Here is a 12,997-nt window from a genome sequence, read left to right as displayed (position 1 = left end):
GAAAAGATTAAGAGATGCAACAGTTAAAGCCTGGCTTGAAATTTTTAGCTTCCTGTTTAGTAACTTCTGGTAAATGGTTTCGTATGTGAAAATATTATGGGAGACTTGCAATCAGTGACTATTTTATTATTGATTATCTCAGAAGATTGAAGTACAGTATGGACATGTTTCTTCCTCTGTGGTGCCATTGGGATGAGTTTGTTGTCAGATACTTTTGGCCCTTTTTGTCTACACATGGGACATCACAGCTATATCCCATTTTCCTTTTTGAAGAGCATGGAGGATTTTCCCATGTTCCCTCCTAAAAGGGGAAATCCAAAATTTGAAATCTTGTAATTGTAGGAGTGGTTTCCTTGACTACAAGAGAAATAATCTCTCTGCCATGGATTGTAAACAGTTCCACACAAGCGAAGTCTTTTTACATCTCTATCTCAAGTTAAGACATTTGTCTGTCTTTTCTACTATCCAAAATTCTTGACTTGTTTGGCAAACTAATTCCATAAAGCTGTGTTTTTCATGGACTTTGTTTGTTTTGGTTTTTTTCCTTTTGAAAACAATTTGGTCTCTTTGTAGCACATTTCAGTTTTGTTCTGTTTTTATGACTTCTTCTCCTTGCTTTCCTTCAGCTTGAATGGAGAGAATTAAGTCCAGTTGTAGCTCTGATTATAATCTTGCCTTAATTGAGTTGCAAATTTGCAATGACAGATATTGGTCAGGGTGCTGATGTAGCACCTTTTGGCATTCCTGGTGCCCTCCTGGATTCTGACAGTACTCTCTGTTTTTACAATTGCTTATGTTCATTTATTCTCCTTTTCCCTCTTCACAGCATGAAGCTCAGCACAGAGTGTAAATTGCTTTCTCTGCGATAGTGACTTGTTAATTAGCTGTCAAGAAAATTAAATGCCATTGTCAGTCTTGTCTTGCCTTTCCCTTGAAGTGTCTCTGATACTTTGTCTCCTCAGTAAGGTCTGAAGACCAGTAGATTGTGAGCACTAAGGGTGCCATTGCCTGAACATATACACAAACATTTCCAGCTTCCTTTGGAGGGATTCGCAGTGTCAGTTGGCATCGCTCAAATAATAATCCCAAATGGAGAAGGTGGCGTGGAAATCTATTCATTGGAATTACACAGAGGATACTGTATAAGATACAAAGGGTGTACTACCAGTAGCATTGCTTTTGCTTTCACTAACCAAGTTGAGCACCAACCCACGTTTTTGTGCCAGTGCTTCTCCCTAGCCTCACCTGCCTTACTGTCAGGGAATGCTGCGGGAGTGAGTCTTGTTACTGATGTGCTGATTTGTGGTTGGGGCTAGAGATCTGTTTCTGGTTAAAAGGGATGTAACGTTATTTAGGGGAAATCTGACAAATAAATAGAAATTGCAGTAGAAAAATAAATTTTGTTTAGATAAAGATGCTAAATAATTAGACATAAGTTCTTTCTCTAAACATCAGGAGAAATATATTCTTGTTAAGTCTCAGGTGCTGAGTTAAAGATGTCTTGTGGCCCTGGTATGATAGTTCTGTATTCTATTATATCATCTGTTTTGTATGCTGAGTGCTGAGAGTGGAAAAGATGGAAACATGGTTAGCTTGTCAGTTGTTTCCAATGAACACATCTCTGTTTGGTGGAACTGTTTGCATTCCTGTGGCCAGTGGTATAAGGAAATACCATGTTATGAAAAATTCCCAATTGTTTCCTTAAGAGCTCTTAGAGTTGCACAATCTTTTGATGGTTTTGTTTGTTAAAAAGAAAAGAACTTAGTTGCTAGCCTTTCAGTTTGGAACTCAAAATTCTCTTAAATATTTACTAGAGCTTTACTTTTATACTCAAGGTTTGGATTCAAACCAGAAGCGTATTTTCCTATTGCACACTGATCAACCATTATAATATGAGTAGCTGAGGAAGATTATAATTTCATTCCAGGACATGTTTCTTTGGGATATCCCATCAGTTCCTGAACTATCTGTCATTATGATTACTCGTACTTTCTGGATGCAGCTCTAAAATGTTGCTTCTCTGACTGAGGGAGTGGTAGCTCTCAAGTAACCAAGTGGCTTTAATTCTCAAGAAGATAAATGGTATCTCTGACACACAAATTGTTTTTTCCTATAGGCTGAAACCCTCATGTAACATTTAATTTGTACTTGCATTTTCAATATCCTGTTAAGATTTGTGTAATATGTCTGATTTCTGACATACACAGTTACTCAGATGTATTGCAAATTTTTTTGAAGCTGCTCATGTTCAATATTTGTCTCGCTGCTGTCATATCTTGAGTTAACGTCCATCTCTCTTCCTAATTTATTAATCCAAGAATGTATTTCAGTTATTATTTTCCCTGATCTGAGAACTGACTTTAAGTTTGTTCTTTAGAGTGTGACTGTTACTCCTTTCCAGATTTTCTTTTTCTAGTTCTTGATTTGATCTGCATCCCTTGTTACTGATTGTATAATTTTATTTTGGCCGTAGAGGCATTTTGATGAAAAAAAGCTGACAATGCAGCCTAAACAAGCACAGTGAAGACAACTCCTGGCCAGTGCCTACGTCGAAGAGTTTCTTGCCCATACTCCAGGGGTGTGTAGAGCAGGGTGAAAAGACCCCAGTGGATTAAGCAGAGTGAATAAGGTCATGGTACCAAACAGCATAGTAGTTTCACAGTTGTCAAGTGTTTTTGTTGTTGTTTTAATAATGAGAATTTTGAATTGGAATGGGAGGAAGAGCTTGTGAAAGTGCATTGAGTGGTAATAGGGAGAAGGGTCGCAAAGAGGGAGAAAAAGAAAGGGATTGTAGCAAAGAGCTTGTGACAAAGGGCAGAAAAAAAATTTGCTCAAAAGCACATATATTTGGAGTGTCACGGTTCCTGGATTCAGCAGTTTCCCAGACCGCCTCCTTTTACTGAGAGCTGTAGGATCTCCAACTCCCCCAGTGCCCAGAGGTGGGGACACAGCTGAGCAAGATGCCCATGCTCCACTGGCCCCCGTGGGAGTGTGAGCAGTGCTCTGCAACTCTAGGGAGGCTAAAGCATGTCAAACACCATCAGATATGGGCATCTCTGTGCTCTAACAACCAGTGCTATTAGACCTGAAGCTGGCAAAATTGGAGAGGCTATCAAATTTTCATGTCTGAGAGTGGTCTACTGATGCCCTCTGGAAACAGTAGCTGCTAGCCTGCAAGACGGGGGTCTCTTCTTGCTGGTGACAGCTACGCTTAAAATAACATATCAGGAACTTGCATAAAAATAGCATTCCCTTATCTCTAGCAGTGTGAAGTAGATGAAAAATAAACTGTACTCATGCCAAGAATAAACAGTCACGTTAAAGTGTTTAAATTCCTGATGCTGTGGAGTACTCCTGCTTTAATGTGGCATTTTGATGCCAACACGTTTCCTCTTCTTTCCCCAGTCACTGCTATCACTTTGTGTGCTCTGCCAGGGAGCATTGGCAGGACAGCAAAATAAGCAAATATGCCCAAGCCCCATGCAGAGCACCTGGATAGAGACAGTTTTGTCCCCTAAATCTATATTCCTCTCAAGTCTAAAAGTAGATGAAATTGTTTTGTGGCTGTTTACCTGTATTAATACTCTGTGTAAGTACATTGTTCATTCCTAAATGCAAACATGCTGAAAATAATGCCATACTGTGGCAACATGTATTTTTCAAGTGAGCAAGGAATTGACTTTCTGTAACTGTATAATTCAGGGAAAATAGACAATTTGAGCACATGTGCACTAACATTTTAACTTCTCTTGGAAGCTTGTTTTTTGCTTTGGACAATCTTGTGGCAGTAATTTCTTACGGTAATTTTGCATAATTCTACTTGCATTATTTTTGTGTACCCCGTGTTTTTTTCAAAAGTTAGTTCTTTACTCCTGAAACTCATAGAGAATGTTGAATAACTGAGCTATTAGTGATGATGGGGAACAGGATAACCAACCTACTGGAATGTTGAAACTGGTGAAGTATTTGTAGTATGATAGTAGAAAACCTAAGCAGTAATGTTTGAGGATACTACAATGAAGTCATGAAAGAGTAAAAAGGAAAAGCTGGGGACAGTTGAAAGAGGCTGTTACAACCTGATGAATAAAAATGGGTTAACAGGTTGGTGAAAAGTACCAGCCATGCCTGATGGTTGGCTGAGCTCGGTGTTTTCACAATGCATAAAATGTCTAATTTGCCATGTATAGATCTTAAAAAAGAAAATGTAGCATCTGTTTTGTATATATGTATGAAATCAAGGAGTCTGGCCCCTGTACCCCAGGAAATTCAACTGTTTTTCCTTGGCGGAACAGTTCAGGGAAAAGGGGAGGTGATGGAAATGATTTCTCAGGTTTGACTGAAGACAACTTGTACTCAAAGACTGAGAGGATGAAAGAAATAAACAATTGCTATTTTATTTATTAATTTACTTTCATGTTAGAAGACAAAGGCAAGAGGAAGACCCATCACTGCTCAGTGGTGGGAAAGGGTCGGAGCAAGGCAGTTGTTTCCATATGAATTTGCACACCAGCCCTCAAAGGGGGGTATTGTGTCCCTGTCCCGGTTCCCCACCTGCCCCACAGCATAGTGACTGCTCTGAAGTTCAGTTCTTCTGCTGGGCTAGAAGAGGAATTGTGAATTGTGGCTGTTACACTCTACTTTAAAAGTGAGGCTGGTAGTCTGGATTTTACTTTCTGTTTTGGAACCTGGTAAATGGCAAGATTCCCAATGAGATGCTCTTAAATGAGATTTATGTATGTGAAAAATGCACTGTATGATAACAAAATGTAATTCAATGAAAAAATCTGAAAAGAGTTCAAGAAACTGAATGTTGCATCAATACTTTAAGTGTACAGTATATTCCAGTAATATTCAAAAGCCTACCAGAAGTCAGTCATCTCTTTCTTCTGTTTTACAGGTCAACTACATTACTAGAAAGAAGGAGAGCTGTGGAAAAAATCAAGGTACCTAAAAAATTTTACTGTCTGAATTCTTGGCTGTGTTCCTGCTGAGCATTTAGTGTAATGATTTTAAGGGGGGAGAGGGAACTGAATCGGAAATTGGCACTTTGGAGGTGGTTTTATTAGAAAGTAAAGACAAAAAAACCTTTCACAATAATCTCATTAATGTTGCACAGAATACTTTCCTCATTGTGGGATGAAATTGTACCTCAGCTTTGGGGTGTGTACAAGAGTCCGAACAGTACTGCATAATATTTGCTCTAAATATGTAATGGAACTGCATATGCATAAGGATAACGATGTGTCCTGCTGGTTCCAGCTACAGTGAGGTGGATATTCCCTATTTGTACAGTGGGATGCATGGACTAGTTGATAAGTATCATCAAAGCTTGCAGCTTTGATATTCTTCACAGTAGTTAGCAGACTTTGCACACCAGTTAGCTTTTATGTGTACAGTTCCTAAAGATGCAAAAGGAGGAGTAAGAAAGTGGCAGAACCTGAGCAGCAGCCTGTATTTTACAAGTGAGGAACTGAGGATTTTTTAATACCTTTTTCAGACACTGCTATTATGTCTTACAAGTGTTCCTGTGGTATAGATAGCATATACTGTGTTGTGTTCTTCATTTTTATAATGATAGGCAGCAAGCATTCTTACAGTGCAGACTTTTAGGGATTTGGATGCCTAATCTCTTATCTGAAGTATTTTTTGTCTACAACTCTTGTCTGTAGCTCCTCAGGCCTAGATTAAAATAAGACAGTGTTATAACTTGCATTTTCATGCCTGTTATGTAACTAAAAAGACTATATTAAAATAATCCTGTTACTAGCACTTGGATTTTTTTTTTTTAGTTGGAGAAACTTTCTTTCCTTTATTTGCTGTGAAATATTACCTGTGAAATGCTACATGTACCTTGCAAATGGAATGCTGTGAGGCAGAAGCAAGGAAGGAGTAAAATTATTACCATTTCATTAAAATGTGAAGACAATGGCTTTGATTAATAAAAGCTGACTTTATACTTCTGAGCATTACAAATTGAGAGGTGCTGAGCTGCCTTCTTCCACTAAGAGTGCATCGAATTATTACTGTAAACTCTAGCGCTTTCTGTCCTGTTAATGCTAAGTTTCCATATTTGTAGCTGTATAGGTTGCATGTGCCACACCTGCAAGAGCAGTTTGCTACAGGTGAGAGTACAGTTTATGTGGAATTAATTTCTCAAATTTCTACTATTAGTACATATTTAGAGACGGGTTATATCAAACATTTGTCTTTGTGATTTAGGGAAAAAGTAACAGGTGTTTTTGTTTGGTGTCTTGAAGAGTGTGGGAACTGAAAAGAAAGGACAGAGAAACTTACAGTGCTGGTAAATATGAAATGTGTTCAGTTCTTGACCTGTTGGTGGGTAGTTATGCTTACATTGCAGGCGACACAGAACTACTCAGGTCTGTAATTTGGACAGAATTGAAAATACAGGAGAGAAATCCTGTCCAGGAGCAAAACCGGTGATATTGGCAGTGTTCATCCATAATGCCTTTCATTTCAAGAAACAGAGTAATTTCCTGGTCCTTTGACTTTTCCTTTAAGATCACTCAGATGATTGGTTCCACCTTTAAATTGAGGTCTTCTGTGATGCTTGGGGTATTTAAAATATAAGATGTTTTCCTGGGATCTTGGGAGAATGCTATACGTGGAGTCCCAATGTGGCTGCATTCCCTGCAGTGCTGGACTGGCCTCCCCTGTAGGCTCCTGGTAAGATGAGAAGCTGGCATAAAGCATAAAAAGGAATTAATGTGTGGCTGGAAAAAAGATACAAGGGAGTCAGACATTTTATCTGGCGTCTCCAGTGCTGAAGGAGAGGTTTCTGTCTCTTTGCTCATTTTAGACTAGAGATTTTACTCTAGACGTTCCTTGCCCCTCACTGTGCAGAACCTGTCAGATCCTTTTCCTGACACTTTCTCCCCCGTCAGTCCCTCAGAAGGAGTTCAAAAGAGATTTTTCCCAATAGCAAAAGGAACCAGACATGGCCTTTCTTACTAACCCTGCATTTGAAGCATTGATAAGTAACATGTGGCTGGCTCCAAACTGCTGACTTTCCCAGCCATTTAAGAAAACACTGTTAGGAGTCCAGTTTTAAAAGAAACTATAGGATTGTTCTTCCTTCTTTGCAATTGCTCTTTTGTGTAATGTATCCCAAGAGTTTTGATTCTTTTCTGTCTGAAGCAGTCAAAATTCACTACTGTCTTTCTGATTAACACATATTGAAAAGAAATGTCAAATTTTTAAAGCTTTTCCATATGGGAAGGGTTTCTTTTTTCGTAATCTGTGTCACACTGTTTAAGCTGTAACTTTTTTTTCTTTAATGCCTTTGGATCATCATTGTTTGGAAGTGCCCTAGTAGAAAGAAAAATATTATTTTTAAAACTTGAGACTGAGTAAGAGGAGCCTGGAATTGAAATCTACTGTCTTGCATAATTGTTTAAACCTGCTACACAGTTTGGCAGAGGTACAAACCGAGAGGTCTTTTCCATAAAATGTGGTTGGGGCTTCATCTTCAAAGACAGGGTATGCCTGAGGACAGCTTCTAGTCCTTTTAATAAGGATAGAGCTCACTTGAAAGGCAAGGCTGAAGATGAAGAAGAATGTGTAACCTGGGGGATTGATCTATTCAATAACAGCAATCTGGTGCATGCCATTATAATGATGGGAGAACGTGGTAAAGCAATTGCCTTTTTCTTTCCTGCTTTGTCTAAGGAACAGTCTAAAGTAAATAGTTCAAAAATACAGTAAGATTCAAGATTAATCTAAATATGTTTTTAAATCTATCACCTGAATTAATTTTTTTCTTTTAAAAATAATAATAAAACTCTCAAGCCCTCCTTGAAATACAGGGAGTGTGGCTGCATTACCCCATACCATTTAACCTGGTTAAATAAAATTCAGTGTTCTCTTGGCCCCTGGGCATCTGCACTTCCTTTAGCTTCTGCTGTCCCACATTGTTTATGTGAGGAAGTTCCGTCCTTGAACTATTAAAACATTCAAGGGACTTGTTGGGGCTGTTTTCTGAAACCATCTTGCAAAACTCTTAAGGTTCAGCAAGTTTATAAAGTTGATTTTTTTTTTCTAATACAGTTTTAATGCCTCTCTGTGATATGAAGCATGTTTCTGAGCCCCAGGTAGAATTACTCATTTTGCTAGAAATTGAGACTTTTAAAATCCCCTTACTCATAATACTGAGGAAGAGGTCGAAGTAGAGCAGAGCAGGACAGTTACCAAAGTATTTTTGCATGTTACCAATATAGAGTTGACCCAAACTTTTGTCTGTGCCCTACTAGAAGTGTCAACCTGTACTGTCCCATTCCTCCCCCCACACACACATGCATGATATAAGGGCATACCTGTTTTGCACACTGGATGTAGCAGCTCTGGTGAAGGTCATGTTCCTAATTAGTCTGCTGTACTTTTGAGAGGGGCTAAATGTTGTTTGTGGAACTATTTCAAGCAAGCCCTTGAGTGCTTTCCCCTCCCTGCCCAGTGCATCTTTCAACATGTCCATCTCCATGATCCTACCAGCCCTCACCCTCCCAATCCAGCAAGGAGGAATTGGGATGGACATTGGCTCGAAATCCCTTTAGGCACACTACTTCCTAGGTTTGAGCAAGGGAAACTGTTTAATAAGTGTTTACTTCTGGATATACAGGAGTTTCATGCAAACATAGAGGAATTGTCTTCTCTGTCTTCTGTCAGCTACGAGCCCTACGGAACCATACTTCAGCATCCTAGAGGCCTGGAATCCTCTGGCTTAATGTGGCTTCATTGTCCTTTCTGAGCCTCATTGCTAGAGTCAGCTTCTTATTTTGGTCAATTTTTTAATTGGGGCTGATTAAGTCCCCCAGGTGAGGCTCTTCAAATGTCAGTGTAGATAATCCTGTCTGCATGAGTGATGAAGCAGAATATATGATACAAGTGTATTTATGCCTTAAATACCTGTTTCCAGTAAATATTCATAAAAAGAAGTTGGTTTTGCAGTCTGATAAAACCAAATTTAAATGCAGAGTTGGGCTCATGCACATTTCATGAAATCATGTAATCTGATACCTCATTCCCCACAGTGAATCAGTTTGAAGCTTTTTTGTTCCTAGCATGGAAGCTTCAATGCATAAAAGTCTGAGTCTTTGACTTAATCTTCTCACTAAGTATTTGCAGTAGCAAACAGTAATATTGGTTCATATTGTACCTGCACTCTACATTTTTGTCCTACGGAGTGGAAAAAGATAACCATACTCATCATGAAGATGACTGTATTTTTCTGGAGTCCTGCATTTGTTGGACTTTTTCCTGTTGAGGTGAAGAAACATTCTGGAACTCAGTTCCCGTTTGCTTGGCTGGTCTCAGCCTTGTCCAGTATGGATAATGGCTGTATCTCCTGACAGTATGGAGGCTGTATCTCTCCCACTTCTCCAGCTTTCCCTGCTGGTGGTAGTGCTCATGCTGAACTGAGCTGTTCACTGTGACCACTTGCATCAAAGCACTGCAGCTCTGCCCAGATACTCATAAACAAATGAAATACATTGTGGGATATATATTGTGCAATCTAAAGTAATCAAAGGGAATTAAATAAAAAGACAAAAGGAGATCCTATTCAACATTTCTACAGTTGTTACCTTTCTCCTGGAAAAAAACCACTTGCTTTGTGTGTAGCTCCTATTCTTTGATACATGTGTAAAAGAGCTGGGGGATTGCTGATTGTGTTTTTAATTATTATTTTAAAAACACCATAGTTTTCAGTATAGATTGCTGTTACAAAATAGAACCTGGTTCTCTGTAACCTCAGCATCAAGCTGATGATTATCTTGTCTCAAAAGAACCAAACCCAAAGTTTCTGTGGTATAATCAGACTAAGCTTGAGCACTTGCACTGCTTGTCTCACTGTGATAGAAAGCTGGAGTAGCTTAGTAGTTGAGGATGAGGAAGATTTATAATTAAAATAGAAAAACATCATCCTAGGATACTTTCAGAATTGCTGCTCCTGCTATGATCCATAGCAGCGAGGAAAGCTTATTCAAATTCCTGCAGCCTTTTAAAACATGAATAGGGTGCTTGAAGCGAAGATCCTGCTCCCTCAGGCATGCTGCTACTCCTTGAGTTTGTACAGAATTTCTGTAGCTGTGACTTCTGGTGTGGATTGAGGAAAGAGACATTCGGGCTTTCCCAGACAGCATAGTTTTTGAAGGTGTTATTTTAATAATGTTAAAATCCTAAATCGTTGGTGCTGCCTTTTTTTTTATTCTTTTCTCACTGTTTTGGGGGGTTGTTTGTTTTATTTCCCATGAGTGCCTGAAATGGGTTGAAGAGTGTTGGATTGGTCTTTGCCATTTTATCTTTCCAATACCTCTCTCATGGAAACAGTTTGCTGGCAGCAAAGTTTCTATATCTCATTCCCTGTCAAATTCCTCAGTCCGTGTGATAAAGGAGTTTCATGAGAGGCAGGAAGAGGAGGAGGACAGCATTCATGTAAAGTCTCTGATTGCAGCAGGGGAGCTTGGTGGGCACCTCCAGGAGGAGGAATTGTAAGGGGAGTGTGTGTTGCTGAGCATGGGAGAGAAGCACTGGAGCTCTGGGGTTCACCAAACAAAAAATTGTCCTTTTTCAGGTGATGCAAGCAGACTGTTAAAAGTTAGTAGTACAGATTGTGTTACCAACCCCAGTTAATTATGAATTAATGAAGAACAGCTCTACAGAGAGGGGTTGGTGTAATTATTCAGTTGATTGTGACATGGTAATCAGATTTTTAGATCTTCATATGTGATGCTGGAATTCAAGCTGAAAATAATATTCAAAATTGCAGACTGGCATATTTTAAATGATTCAGCTTCTCACTACAAAAGAACAGATCTAGCTTAAAATTAAATATTTTTTTCCAAAAGGTAAACTCATTCTGTTTTGCTAACATTATAACTATTAATGAAGTGGGTTTAAATGTGTCACCCTATCTCTATCTCGTACTTAATTTTTTTAATTGCTCCTTAGCTTAGGAATAAGTCTGTCCCTGATGGCTTAAAAATGTTGAATCTTTGTGAGCATAAAAAAAAAATGTGGATAGATGTGTATTAGCTCATCACTGTGTCTTTACCATGGAGATTGTTGGATTTCATCTGGTTTGACTTTATTCATAAGCTGAGTAGAGTGAATGAGGAATATGTGTTTAAAAATTGAATTTTTTTCTGAAGTGGTTATAAGACTTAAAACTCTCCCACTCAATAATGATTTAATACTTGCAACAACAGCCTGTGTTTTTAGGATTTTTCCCCCCTTCACTCATTGAACTATATTCAGAAATTACAAGGTTCTTAGCAAATATTGATATTTAGAAAGTCAGTTTAATAAACATATAGCTTTTTGTTTCCCCTCTGCTGAAACTGGATTTACTTAACAGTTCAGTTGTAGTACCATGAAGATTTTTCTCTGTCTGCTAATGACCTGTGACTCTTTATAGAGAAGACTCTGTTAAATGTGGAACTAGTTTTAAGATTCAGCTTTGTTGTGTACCTTGCTGGGTCAGGTTAAAACAGTGTCAGCCGAGTTCTTTGCAGCTGATGCTCCTCTTAATTCTGCTTCTTCTGAAGGGCTTATACTGTTAACTGAGACTTGCCAACACTCCAGTCTCTGCTGGTTATCAGCATGGAGTGCCAGGAAGTGTGATTTGTGTTGTGTCATCTTTAGGCTGAAGAGAGACTTGGTTGAAGGAGGATGAGGTAAAACAATCACTAACAAAGCATGGAAGTATGATTTCTTTGTGAGCTGCATTCAGGAACTGTTTACCAGTGGTCAACAGTTGCTGTTATTGCCCAGTGTCTACCCCTTAATGTAGAGATATGGAGGGTTTCATGTCAAGTGGTTCAGTTGGAAGCTTGTCTATACAAGTAATTGGAGTAACCTGTAATTCTCTTAATTTTAAATTCAATTTATTCACATTTTTCAGATTAACAGTAGTGCAGCTACACAAATCAGTAAGTGAACTGCTGAATTAGATGTGTTTATTCTCCATAGCAATAGACCATTTATACTGGACATAGATTGTAACTTTAGATTGAGTTAATTCTTCTAATAAGCTAAAGCAGTCAAGCCCCCAAATACTACAATTTAACGGCAGCAGAACAAGCCTCTTGGCATTCTGTTTGCAGTCTTTGAATGTGTGTACCTTGAAAAAAAAAGTTACAAAACACATGGTATTATGAAACATTGTAACTCACAAGAATCCCAGTCCTGGTTGTAATACATTGAACAAGTCACCCTGATGTTCGGAGCAGCAACCTGCTCCCATGAAGGTACAGAAGGAGGTAATTCTGTGGGTGTTTCCAAAGGCTGCTGATACCACGCTCAAGCTTGTAGAAGTCAGTGACTTCAGAAAGCGTCAGTGTTGCTTTAGATGCATTGGCAACTGGGATCTGGAATAGCAAAGCTGTTCTTACCTGACTCCTAATAATATATTTGTATGATTAAAGTTCACTGGTCACATCTGAACTGGTGCACTGAACCCTGCAATTCTCCTGCCAGCCTCCTGCCTTTGCTAGTCATAAAAATGAGAATGTTTGTTATAAGGAAGTTGAAGATTGGAAGTAGTAAAGTGTCTTTTTAAAGACTGAATTAGAAGTTGGATAAAATGTATACCCATCTATTAAAGACTTCAAACTTTTTGTTGTTGCTGCTTTTTATTTTTAAGAGGTAAGGAGGGCTTCAAAGCAGATTTTAGGACTCTCTTAGCAACGAGGAACCATCTTTCTAAAGCTGAAGTTTCCTCTGAAGAAAATAGAAAGGGAAAAAAAAAGCCTCTCACAAATTAAATTTTAAAGTATAATAAGTCTGTCCAAAAGATATTCTGAGAAACAATTTGCTAAAGATACCAGAGCCTACAATAAATCATTTAAATTGAATCATTTCAAGTACATCAGAAATGGACATCCTGCCAGACAGACTGGAGAGCTGATAGATGCCTGAAGTGTAAAAGAAATACATGATGAAGATAAGCCACAGAAAAAAAGCTAAATATTTTTTACCCAAA

At 38.6% G+C, this 12,997-nt stretch overlaps 1 protein-coding gene across 2 annotated transcripts in view; it reads left to right on the top strand.

Annotated features, from left to right (window-relative positions):
- ADD3 (adducin 3) overlaps positions 1-12,997 on the top strand; it is a 97,911-nt gene that overhangs the window by 28,796 nt on the left and 56,118 nt on the right. For both annotated transcript variants that reach the window (XM_027735246.2, XM_027735252.2), the window contains exon 2: positions 4,898-4,943. The gene's annotated coding sequence lies outside the window, so the exon portion shown is untranslated. The remainder of the gene's footprint in view (positions 1-4,897; positions 4,944-12,997) is intronic.

The sequence above is a fragment of the Pipra filicauda genome, unplaced genomic scaffold (genome assembly GCF_003945595.2).
Source record: "Pipra filicauda isolate LSUMZ 115617 unplaced genomic scaffold, ASM394559v2 scaffold213_size2393758_pilon, whole genome shotgun sequence".
Classification (NCBI taxonomy): Eukaryota; Metazoa; Chordata; class Aves; order Passeriformes; family Pipridae; genus Pipra; species Pipra filicauda.
Note: the sequence above shows the minus strand (reverse complement) of the source record. Positions and strands in the feature narration are given on the sequence as shown.